The sequence below is a fragment of the Acromyrmex echinatior genome, chromosome 15 (genome assembly GCF_024713525.1).
Source record: "Acromyrmex echinatior isolate Ae372 chromosome 15, ASM2471352v2, whole genome shotgun sequence".
NCBI lineage: Eukaryota > Metazoa > Arthropoda > Insecta > Hymenoptera > Formicidae > Acromyrmex > Acromyrmex echinatior.
The window spans coordinates 8905298-8917866 of record NC_141866.1 but is presented as its reverse complement, the minus strand read 5'-3'; the positions used below and the strand labels follow the sequence as shown (position 1 = coordinate 8917866).

General features: G+C 31.9%; 1 protein-coding gene across 1 annotated transcript in view; it reads right to left on the bottom strand.

The window, feature by feature from the left end:
• The window catches only part of NPF (neuropeptide F), a 61021-nt gene extending 51564 nt beyond the window's left edge, over positions 1–9457 (bottom strand). Inside the window, exon 1 of the mRNA XM_011055385.2 lies at positions 9329–9457. The gene's annotated coding sequence lies outside the window, so the exon portion shown is untranslated. The remainder of the gene's footprint in view (positions 1–9328) is intronic.
• Positions 9458–12569: the final 3112 nt, after the last annotated feature.

The following is a 12569-nucleotide window of genomic DNA, read 5'->3' as shown; positions in this document are numbered from 1 at the left end:
GATGGTGCGCTAAAAACGTGCTCATTAATCTCAATGGCTCGTTTGTCAGTCAACAAGCAACTCATTACATACATTTTAATCTAAAAAATATATTTCATGTAAATTGCGAATTAAATTCAATCGAATTAAAAAACTCAAAAAGACAAATTCATTTATAGTATCGCAGAGAGATATATATATATGTACCGAGATATTATTTAATTTAATTATTAAAAAAATTTATATCTACAGAAGCATGGATTATATTATATTGTATACATATGTGTACACAATGACGTAGGCGCGTGTATGCGTGTAATTTAATCGCGCATGTGTATTTTAGATTATGGCATTTATGAAGAGATACTGTGTACCCTGTTTTTGAACGTCATTTGTCAGAATACCTTAGTTACTCAAAGAAACACTTCGCACGATTGCATTAATAATGTAATGCAGTTGTACACATCTGATTACTCGAAAAAAAATGTCATTTCGCATTCTCATTATCGCGCGGATATTTTTTGCTAATTAAAGCCATCGAAACAAATGTCGCAGCTTAAGGTAATATAATTGGAATAATACGATTCTATTGTACATGTAAATATTTGGTATCGATCAGATTATGGTGCGGTACGTGCGGCAGGTTCTCGCATCTATTCACTTTTCATTTCTCGTCGACCACGTCCACCTTTGTATTTATGAGATGATTAAAAAGCGACCGTTCGTATCCGCAAACGCTGTGCCAAGCTGTGTCGATTATACCCCTACCATTAATCCCCTTTTTTCTTTTTCCTTTATTATGTTTGTGTCGCGTGCATTATATCCTCTCTTGCGTCATTGCCAGTGCATCCCCGTCGCTGCATAGCGAACAATGATGTGGGCGTTTGATATTTGCACGCTAAGGGAAGTTCGTGATTTCAAATATCGCCCACGCGTCACAGACGCCCACCTCTCTGGTTTGGCCATCAACACAAACAGGGACAGACGAAGAGTGAAATTTTGCAAAATTGAGTTCGCTGCTTTAATGAACGTACTCAATAAACTCCTAACGAGATAAAATCGCAGTTCATCAATGTTTGGTGCGAAAACTTTAACATTGTTAAAATTTATATTACGAAAATAATAGGTATTCATTTATCCTCCCTCACATTGAGTGACACTTTTGTTATTAGATTCCCATAAAGCTTATTGAAACATGTGTACCTTGAAACTTTTAAATCGAAGAATATGGATAGATAATCAAAAATATCAGAATCAGAAGTAAAATTTACAACTAGGATGAATTAAATTTATATTCATTTACATGAATTTGTTTACATTATAAATATTAATGTGTAGGTATATTCTATACATGCTAAAACGCTATACAGATGCTTTGTCGGAACACGTATCTTAAAACTTTTTAATCGAAAGAAATTAACAAGAAAAATCCAAAAATGGAAGCTAGAATTAAAATTTACACTAAGATGAATTAAATTTACATTCAATTGACTTCACAAACAGGATGTATGAATTTTATACATTCTATACAAAACTATTAAAACATTATAGATATTATAAATGGGATAAAACTAGATCGAGCTACAAATAAATGCGCTCACTCAGGAAGAGAAAATTTTCATGTCATAACAGATTCGATTTATTCGTAGTGTTTCTCACGCTGGATATTAAAGTCCTAAATGCATCGCGTGGAGTTAGCATCTTCTTGGCCATAAATTTTCCCGATGTTAACGGTACGCTGCCAATCGTTAAGGATCGAGTTCGGAAGGATCGGTTTTCCTTCTCGTGTGAAAGATATCGACCGATCAACCGTGAAGCTTCTCTCAGATACAGTTAAAATTCGATGAGCTCGTTTCGGGACATCTATTCCGCTATCCTTGTTTTATCGAGACAAATATGTATATTTAACAAGCATAGTTAATTAGGTAGATTCGTGTATTCGACGATCGTTGATTGTCGTTATTGTGGTTCATACATCACTGATGTCCGTATAGTTATATTGTTAAACCGATATCAGATTAAATGCAGCAGATAAATTCGAGTTTCTCGATTCAGGAGATTCGTTCATGAAAACAAATATATGAGGGAAAATTTCGCAAAAATCTGGGTATTTCTAATTCTATTTCGCAAAATTCTAGGTATTTTATCCTTTGAAGTTAAAAACGAAGGTACACGAAATATAAAAAAATTTTATTTCCTTTTCTGTTTATATCACTTTCTTGTTGAGAGTGTATTTCAGAAAAATTAAAACGTCGTAAAATGTATTTAAATCATCCTAGTGAATAAATGCAAGAAGAAAATTCTTCACTCGCAAATAGAAATATGCGAAAATATATTATTTAAATGCATTCGTTTTTCATTACGCAGAAATATCGTAGACAGATGTCGTAGAGAATTAAATTATAATTGCAAATTGGTAAAAAAAGCTTGCTCTTTGAAGTAGATTTTATGTTAATAAAGTGTTAATTAGTTGCGAATTTGATGAAAAATTATCAGAATTTGTAGAACAGTAAAATGCGCAGTATTTCTAATAGACTCCATATATACTACTGTATGGAGAGACGTAAAATAACAAAGTGAACGAACAGTATTAATGAGAATTGAGATTGAAAAGCTTATTGTTTTACTCAACACAAACAGAAGAGAGAAAGAGAGAAGAAGGTTCCATTATAACTCTCAGGTTAGATAAAAAAGGTTCTTTCTTTGTTATTTTTCTCACTTATATTTGCCACAGTAATGAGATTGAGACAAAGTTATGGTCGCAATCTATCCTTGCGTTTCTCTATGCAAAACTGGATTTATTTATAAACATTCACAGGTAAAATTTGTCGCCTCTGTTAATTAATATTTCTCACTCATAATCACGGAAAAATTGCCGGCAAGAATATTTTTCAGAATTTTTTCTGTTTGTCTTTTTAATACTGTGTTATAAATTATTAATTTAAATATTTGTTATTTAATGTTATAATAATAATGTTATATAATTTGTCAGTTTCTTTAAAATTTCTAATTAGAGAAAAACGTAATAATATTTTTTTTAATTTTAAAAGAAACGCAACTTTCATTTTATTATGTGTATATTATGAGGTCTACAAAAGAATAAATAATCACACTTTATATTCCCCTATCAAAAAGTACGAATTGGCCTAGAAAAGAAAAGAGAGAATCGCGGTTTTTAAATTATATTTAATGAGGTAAACACGACACAATCGTTGTGAGCAATTTATGCGGTAGTAAATATAATTCTTTCGGAATGTGACTCTCTCTCTTTTCCTTCCTCGTGATTTCATTGGCACGCTGTGACTCGGACGCACGGCAAAATAAGCTTGTTAAAATAATGTTTGCGCTCGAAAGCGATTTATGTGAACAACTTTTTCCCGACACAATGATAGATTCTATAATAGAATCCAACGACTCATGTTGCTCGAGCCTGATGGACGTCAATTGATTCTATTGGATTTTTTTAGACGAGTTATGTACGTCTTACAATCGCGCGAAGAAAATGTAAATTTCTAAACATTGCAGCATTGCTATAAGTTTTCTTTGATATTCAATTTTTTATTCACGATGATGAGTGTTCCACGTCTATCGATCTACACTTATTACTTTTCTCTCCACGCTCTCTTTTAAATCGGAGCTTCCGGATTGCTGCCTTCATTTCATCAACTTGTCATTTCCGATTCATGCTATTATCAGTTCTATGTGAAAAATAAATAAATTATTATAATTATATTGAATTAACTAAAATGACCACATCAGCTAGGTGTGCCTTGAATCAACAATCCGATGGATATAGGAATTGCCTCGAGTCTAGATAAGAACTTGACATTGAAAAGTTGAAGAATAAATATCTAAAATTATAGGTCAATATGTCTGTAATAATTAAACCTGACATTAACAAACTTTCCTTAGAAGATAAGGATTATCTTTCGAGTGTTACTAAACTATAATTCTTGAAAAGCTTTTAGAATTTATATTATCTTCACCCTCTGCTTCGTTAATTTTAATTTTGTTCAAAGCACTTTTTATATTTAGAATACGTTAATATAATATCTTTCAAACTTGTGATAAAAGATAATTACAGTTGTATTTATATAAACACTTATTCTTCTGATATATGCAAAAAGAATATTAATATTAATTAATACAACTCATCATATAGTAAAAAATATTTTGTATTTGTGTTAAAATCGGTCTTTGTTGAAATTTTGTGTTGAAGCTTTAACATATCCGAATGTTAATTTAATATAACATGATTGTGTTATTTGAATATTTTGTTAAATTAATATTTAACATTTTTTTTCTTAATGTTAAGATAACATACTTTATGAGTAAGTAAACAAATAAAATAAAAACAATGTATTTTAGAACATAAATTCTAAGATAAATGAATAAAAAGTATTAATTTAACACGTTATAAGTAGATATTAATTTCGCTAAAAAAAATAAATCCGCTTCCGAAATTTACTAATAAATTGTCATATTTTTTGTGTTAATTTTTTACATAATATTGCGTACACGATTTCCTAACATATTCATCTTATGTTAAATGAACACAAAACTTCAAGTGGATCATTCAGGACACGTGAAACGTGTTTTTAATATAAATTATTCAATTGTATACGGATTATACTTTTCGATATTCCAGAGTAAATTTATTGGTAAAATTTGTTCACAAATACTGTAATATAAATAAATTACACGAGCTTTCTGCATATATTACCTTTCATATTAATTATATATTAGCACACTACTGTATATATTAATATTAATACTGCATCATATGGATGAGGTCAAATGAAACTCGTCGGCAAAACTAAGTATAATTTCGCATAATACAAAATCTCACTCGACACTCGATGATCGGAAAGTAATTATCTGGCACACACGAGAGCGAATGCGCGATTTTCTCCAATTATTATGGCCAATGCTAAACTACTGAAAATGTCACAGGCGTGACGGGCCCGGTGGATGGATGTTACTGGATCGGGTTAAGTGGCTTTGGAGAAAGCCAACTACCTCCGCCTTTTCCTTATGCAGTCACGAAACCATCGGCATACGTCTATGCTGCGTGTACCCGGCAAATCGTCATGCCGACCTTCACCCGACGGTCGTGTCGCGATGCAAATCGGCGAAGAATAATAACGTCGCGTTGTCGTAAGTCGAGAGGTTTTCATTCCTTTAATCGGGACAGCGAGTATATCTAAGTCTGAGACGTGTGGACTTACATTCGCAGCAGCGGATTTATCGTGAGACGTACGTGAAAGTTGTATTCGAGCCTACCGATTCGCCGATTGATAGCGACGCGAGAACATCTCGATGAATCAGGAAGTGCCGGCGGTATTCAAACGTGGCATTAGAAATGTGTGTTTACATTGCTAACTCAGCTATCAAGAAGGAATAACGAAGACTTCCTAATTTCTAATTTTCCTTATTTTGTGATAATATAATAAATAAAATTAATAGAAAAAAATATTGATTTTTTTATTGTTTATCATTAATGTTAATCGTTAATTTGTCTATTTTAGTTGTTTATATAAAAGCGTTGAAACTTTTAACACATATATTATACATAAATATTATATAGATTGAAAAAATATTCTGGTTATATCAACAAGGAATACAAACAAAATGAATTCTGATCATATCAATCATAAATGAATTTCTAGTTATCTTAACTAGAATATTTAATAGATATTCAATTATAAGTTTCTTATTGATTGAATCTATCAGAATTCCGATTAATGCAACAACTTTTTTCCATACATTGATTTTATGGATATAATGTATAGTATGTTTTAGGTATTTTAAAGTATAAAAAGACATGTGCAAAAAAATCTGTAATTTATCGTTGACGTGGTCCATGTTAACTATAACCTCGTAAATCGCAATGCAGGAACAGAAACAGGGAGGAAAAATGTAAATTAATTGTTAGAAAAATGAAAATTAGCCGCGTGGAATAAAACAGCTGGGAATGAAACATTGAAGTATAACAGGGAAGTACGTTGTCATGAATTTTTTCAAGGATTTGCAACAAATCGCAAATTAAAAGGAACTCCACTAATCGCGCAATCATGTCATTATTTACTCAAAAAGTATGTGCTTCCTCGACAAGTGTTTCCCTCTGGTAATCATAAGGTTATACTTTATCATTGCTCGTCATACCGCTCTCAATTTCTCGTCAAACTAAAAAAGATGGCGCGGTACAATTCTAATATGAGATCAAGACACCTGCATCTTTAGAGAAAAAAAATTTACCAAGAAACGCGAGTAATTTCACATAACATCTTTACTGATCTTCACCTGCACTTACTATAAATAATATATATTTTTTAAGTTATATAAAAAGCAAACTGTTCATAAAACTAAAAAATTATTGGTAACATATTTCCACATTTAATTATTGAAAGTCAAATTAACTTTTATTGTTAATTCAAAATTGATCATATTCGTGTTTTTCAGATTTCTTTTCTTCTAAGAAAAACTAAGCGCATTAAGAGTAATTAGTTATAACATATATACAATTGTTTTAAATATCCAACCTTATACTTTCTACAGATATTCAAATATAAGAATCCCTTAATAATTTTTGTATACTTGTTAAAGTGATAAAAATTAATTCGGGACACGAACGACGTGTGCAGTAAAGAATCATTGATTATACTGAAGATTAAATTAGCATATTAATAAAAACGCGATTGTGAATAAGAAAAAGAAACTGTAAAATAGTGTTAAATTCTATACACACTATAAATGTCCAAGGATAAAGAATATATAACGTGTAGATGGGCGAAAATATGCTATGAAAAAAATTATATCTTTCACGAGGATAGATTAAAATGTCGTTAGTTTGCTTTTTAGTGTAATAAAAAAAAAATAAATTTTCGATTGGCCTAACGGTAGTTTGAGCTATGTGTATGTGATGACTAGCGTGATCACAGTCCTCCGTATAAAAATAGCAAAGGTTACGAGAAACAAACGATTGCTTCTGGTCGTCGTGCTGCTGATGGAACCAGCAAGATAGCGGACGCCTGGGAGCACAAAGTGCGTCGGCGCTAGGACGTCGCTGCGCCGCTGTGATCGATCAACGGATTTTCTTCAGGATCAGCGCAACCTGGTGTAGCCGCGGCGCAGGGTCATGGTCTGACCTTGGTGGGAGACTCGATGACGTCGCAGGGATTTAACGACCCTAGTATGCATCCGCATGACGCTCGACAACGTCCACCTTGACGACGTTCCTAAGTAATTGTGCACTTTTTCCGATGCTCCTCGAAAACGAATTCAAAGAGATAATAAGCTAGAAGGATCTATCAGAGAGGTGTATAGTCTTTACAAAAAGTGATTGAAATTGGAAATTTATACTTTCCGTATAAAAATGAATATTATAGATATGTATGAAACTGTTCAGTTCAGAAAGGTCCATATTTATATTCAACAATTCAATTTTATAGTTTAAGTAAAAATTTTCTCAATTCATATCAATTATTTTTATTAAAAACAATACAATACTTATTGTTAAAATAATTTTTTACCTAGGTTCACCGTTAAACTTTTGTGTTACTTTCAAATACAATATAAAAAAATCTGTAATTTTTTCATTTTGTTAAAAAATACTTATAATACACCCTCAAGCCCTGCTTCAGAGAGAAAAAGAGAGTGCCTAGTTAGACACAAGTTTCTAATGTCGATAAGAGACGATTATCAGACGGTGAGGTAAAAGCAAAAACAATGCGGGAAGGTGTACTCTTTTCACAGAGAAGAGTTTTTTCACGGAGAAGAGATATAAAGGAGATGAGAGAAGATAGGGAAGAAATAAAAATGGTATAAAAATGTGAGAATGATATATATACAAGAGATAAGGAAGGCGAAATTTTTTACCCTCTTATGACAATCCGCCGCGAGCATTTACTACGCGAAGAAAAATGAACGCTCACATCATGTGAAAGGGCACGAAGCAATCCTGACCCAGTTTTCCAGCCATGTCCTGGGTCATGACCATCGATTGTTTCCCCTCTCTGGTCATGGCGTCGCGACCCAAATGTTTCGAATCCTTCCCTGGGATTAGGCGCTGTAACGATCGCCGGGAATTTATGGCATTGCGAGGGATTGTCGTGCGCGTGGCGTGTAGTAGCTCTACCAGGAGAATACCACCTCCCGTGACACTTATAGTTTATATCGTATCTTAGATCTGGTCGGGTAGGTTACAGGTGTCTCTGACCGGCGCGTATGTAGCAGTTTAATTGGGATTTATGCCGACAGTGTATGTAGTCTTTCCGGATATTTCGCTGATAGTCGTTAAGAGACTAGCGCGCTTTCGAAGCTTTTTCTCATGACGATCTTCTACTGAGAAATTTGTGACTCGAGTCTGCGTATAAATTACAAATTAACTTGGACGCTTGGAGTAACACTTCAAAAGACTGGGGATATCTTATTCAAATTACAGCCTTAACTGTAAATATGAAATACCCTCCATTTATTTTTGCATTTCTTTAGAAAAGCCAAAAGAGGATTAACAAAATATTAAAACTATTATAAAAATTAATGTTATTTTTCAATAAAACTATTTTTTAATTTATTTTTCGTTAAATGTAAAACGTTTACCATAATTTGCAGGAATGTTTTATACGTAAGCATTTTATACGTGACCTCTATAGATGCTCAATATTATTATATAATTATTTTCCACAATATTATATATATGCTGTCTCTTTTAAACAATTCAAAACAATCTAGAGATTTAATGTAGCTTTCAAATAACCGATAAAATATTATTCAATATCAAATATTATGTAATAATATCGATTGTATAAAGCTCGCTTTATGACTTTGTGTACCCATTTATCACATAGCCTATTATTTATAATTGAAAAATAAAATGTGTACACATATAAATCAAATGTGTTACAGTTTATACAATCCATTAGACATATATTTTATTTATCAAAACTGACGATATATGATGAGCACATACGGTTTTAAAAGAGGCAGATTATATAATAAATTGCAGTATATATATATATATATATATATATATATATATATATACTTCGCCAAACGTGATCCGTCAGCACATAATAGCTAACTGAGATAAAATAATTTATAGGACAATAGCAACTCTGAATTTATTAGTGTTTCGAGCCAGCAATGTCTCGTTATTACATAAATTACAGATAAAGTTAATACAATGCACAGCTCTATATACCACTTCATTGTTATATCCGTATATGCTGCGGTGCGATCAAAGCATCGAGTTTCAACGATATTAAACGTAACGTCGTGTTACTTTCTACATTTCTTTTCGATTCTATAAAATACATTTATACAGAGCCACGGGCCTTAACCCACTTACCGAAAGTCACGATCACGGTCAATGCCTGTGTGCTCGATCTTCCAGTATGCGTCATGTTATGGAGAGAAAAGAATCGTCTACATCAGCCGGAGAGAACCATTTGATAATTTGTAGTTTCACTAGCCGACGGATCAACTATAACAAAGTAGCGTAAACAACTTGCATTAGCATCTTTAATACTAGCGTTAGGCATTACAGATTAATATGCGTCTGCCAAACTTGGTTAACCATAGTTAAGTTAATTAATGAATGTTTACTATGTGCGTTAATACTAGCGTACGGATGAGGAAGTGAAAAACTGCATGCCCGGTAATTTACGTGTATCCTACGTGGATAAAACACACGGTAACGAGGCGCTCGTACGGCGCACCTGTACCTGTAAAATAAATGAGATTCCATTCAGTGGTGGACGGCAGCATGCACCAAAAGATATAGGTCCTGACCTACTTCAAACCAGTCACGTTCACGATCAAGGAAGGACCGAACGTCTCGAACTCTCTAAGAAGGCGTATTCAAGAGGAAGCTGATTTCGATCATAATGATTATTCGATGGAAGCTGTACTTGAAAACTTTTATGCAGAATAATTAGAAGAATCCTATCACTTCCTTGCTCCAAAAGTAATACAATTAAAAAAATGTGATTTTTAATTGTTATTATAAATAAGTTATTATAAATAAAGATTATTCTATCAATTAAAATTAAACTAACTTCACAGTCCGTGAAGTTAAGTTATGTATAATCTCTGATAAATAGCACTTGTGTCGTTCTTGAGATTTAAAAAAAATCATATCTCCTATAAAATGATACATTTCGAGTACCGTCTTTGTAAATAAAAGAGAGTCTTTCATAGAGAATATTTAGAGTTAAGACAATTTTGATCAAAATTTTGATCAAAGTTTGAAGGAGAAAATTTTATTTTGGATTTAGTCATTTTAGCTGAAAGTTGTAAAACAGAAATAGCAATAATGACACTTTTGATCATATTTCTAAAAGAATTTTTCTTCTGCCGATCTATATATTATCTGAGATAGATCAATAATTTTCTGTTAAGTAATTGGAAAATAATTTTTCCTTTTTTTTTTGGAAGAATTTAATTTGTTGAATTGTGACAATTTTGAAGTATGGAAACAATGCTATGTAAAGAAATATATAATTTCATATAAAAAAATGAAGACAACTATTTGAAAAATTGATTTTTTTATTTGCTGATTCTAGTCTTTTTCAATAATAGATAAGTAGCCTGTTATTTCTTTCGTATGGTAGTCTTTGAGATTATACACGAAGAGAAGCGTTAAATGAGTAGGAATCTCTTTTTGGAATCATCTATTTAGAATTCTTTCATAGTCACTAAGTGAGACTGAAAATACCGATTCAACACACATTTGAGAACTATGTGATCATAAAGTATCTTACTCATTTTTATATAGATTCTGAGCCTCTTACAGTACTTTCCGTTTTCATGTTCACACGCTGTAAGCATCTGTTCATCCTTGTTGTCCATCAAATATTAAAGAAACACAAATTATGTTTACAAGCGCTGTAAACGCAAAACGGATTGTACTTTTAGACAGCAATAATAACAAAAATTAGTTAAAATAAAAGATCATTGTCAGAAGATCAATATGTTCTATAAACATAGTCCTCAAAACCGATGTTATTCGAAGATACATTCCTTCGAACATTGGATACGGTAATACATTTTGATATGACATATAAAATACCTCGTAAACTATTCATGTTTTGAGAGTTTTCCAGAAAAGAGGAGCAACTATTTTTCAACTTGACAGAAAATTGACTAATCAAATAATATCGGCATTCGATAAATATATTCTTAACATGATAAATGTCATTTTTCTTATTTCCTTTTCACAATCCTTAAGAAATCACCTTTTTTGTTATGACAATTTTGACGATCTTTTTTATTTAAAAACGACGATCATCTTTTTTAAGTTGTGATATTTTGATGGTTTCTTTATGAAGTCAAATTAGTTCAGCGTTTATAGAGTTTTTCATTGGCAAAACTGATGCACACTCAGTGCACATTAAAGCTGTTGTACTAACCTAATTCGAATGTAAAGTGAGATATCTCAATTAATAAAATATCCAATGTATATTTTATTAAATACCATAATAAAATATATTGAGGATTTCACAGTTTAATCCGTTTTTATTAAACGTACATCTTTACATCGATTTATGTACAACGATTGTAAAGTGCACTGAGTGGTGCATCAGCTCAGTGAAAAATTAGATGATTGATAAGATAATATTTACCTAACTCATTTACCTAACTCATTAGTAATAATTTGAAAATATGTAGTTAATGTTTTGTTTAATATTAGATATAAAATATCTGAAAGATGAAAATATCTGAAAGTGAGGATGTGTGTGTGCGTGCGTGCGTGCGTGCGTGCGTGCGTGCGTGCGTGCGCGCGCGCGCGTGTGTGTGTGTGTGTGTGTGTGTGTGTGTGTGAGAGAGAGAGAGAGCATAAGTTTGTAAAAAAAAAATTGGCATATTTAATTTATTCGATGCGATTTGGAACATAAATATGTATTTTTTGATACAAAAATTTCATAATAAAATGCAAAGTCTTTCTCTCTATGATACATTTTATAGCAAACATTGATCAAGCTCATGCTATTTTTATATGATTTTTTATTTAATATTAATATAAAAATATACAAAATCGATGGTTATATAACATTAAATTTTACTTTGAAATTATTAATGAATACTTTATATATATTGTACTTCACTCTCTTTAATTTAGTGCTATACAATTAATATTTTTCAAATTTCAATTGTTTGCAAGGTTATTTGAAAAAAAAAAAATCATAAAGTTTGAATTCATTTAACTACGAACGAAAAATGAGTTCTGAATAGGTTCGATGACAAATGTGAGTAAGTTGGATTTCGCGATATTATTCAAATGCGTGGCTGAGCATTAATACAAAACAGTACCTGAAGTGAAAGAGCTATGAGAACCGAGACCGTTATCAATTACGCATTCCTGCGTTGCAAGACTACGTTTGAGAGAGCCATACATGGATTCTTCGAGACCTGTCATAATTTCACCATGATTATACGGGAAGCAAATGGTTTCGTGGTTTCACCATCTCGTACGAAAAATTACAGGATGTAATCGTCAATTATTGATGCTCGTCCATGACGGCACGTTGTCATTGCTTTGGAATTGTTGATTTCTACGAATTATATTTCCTACAATGTGTGTATGTGAG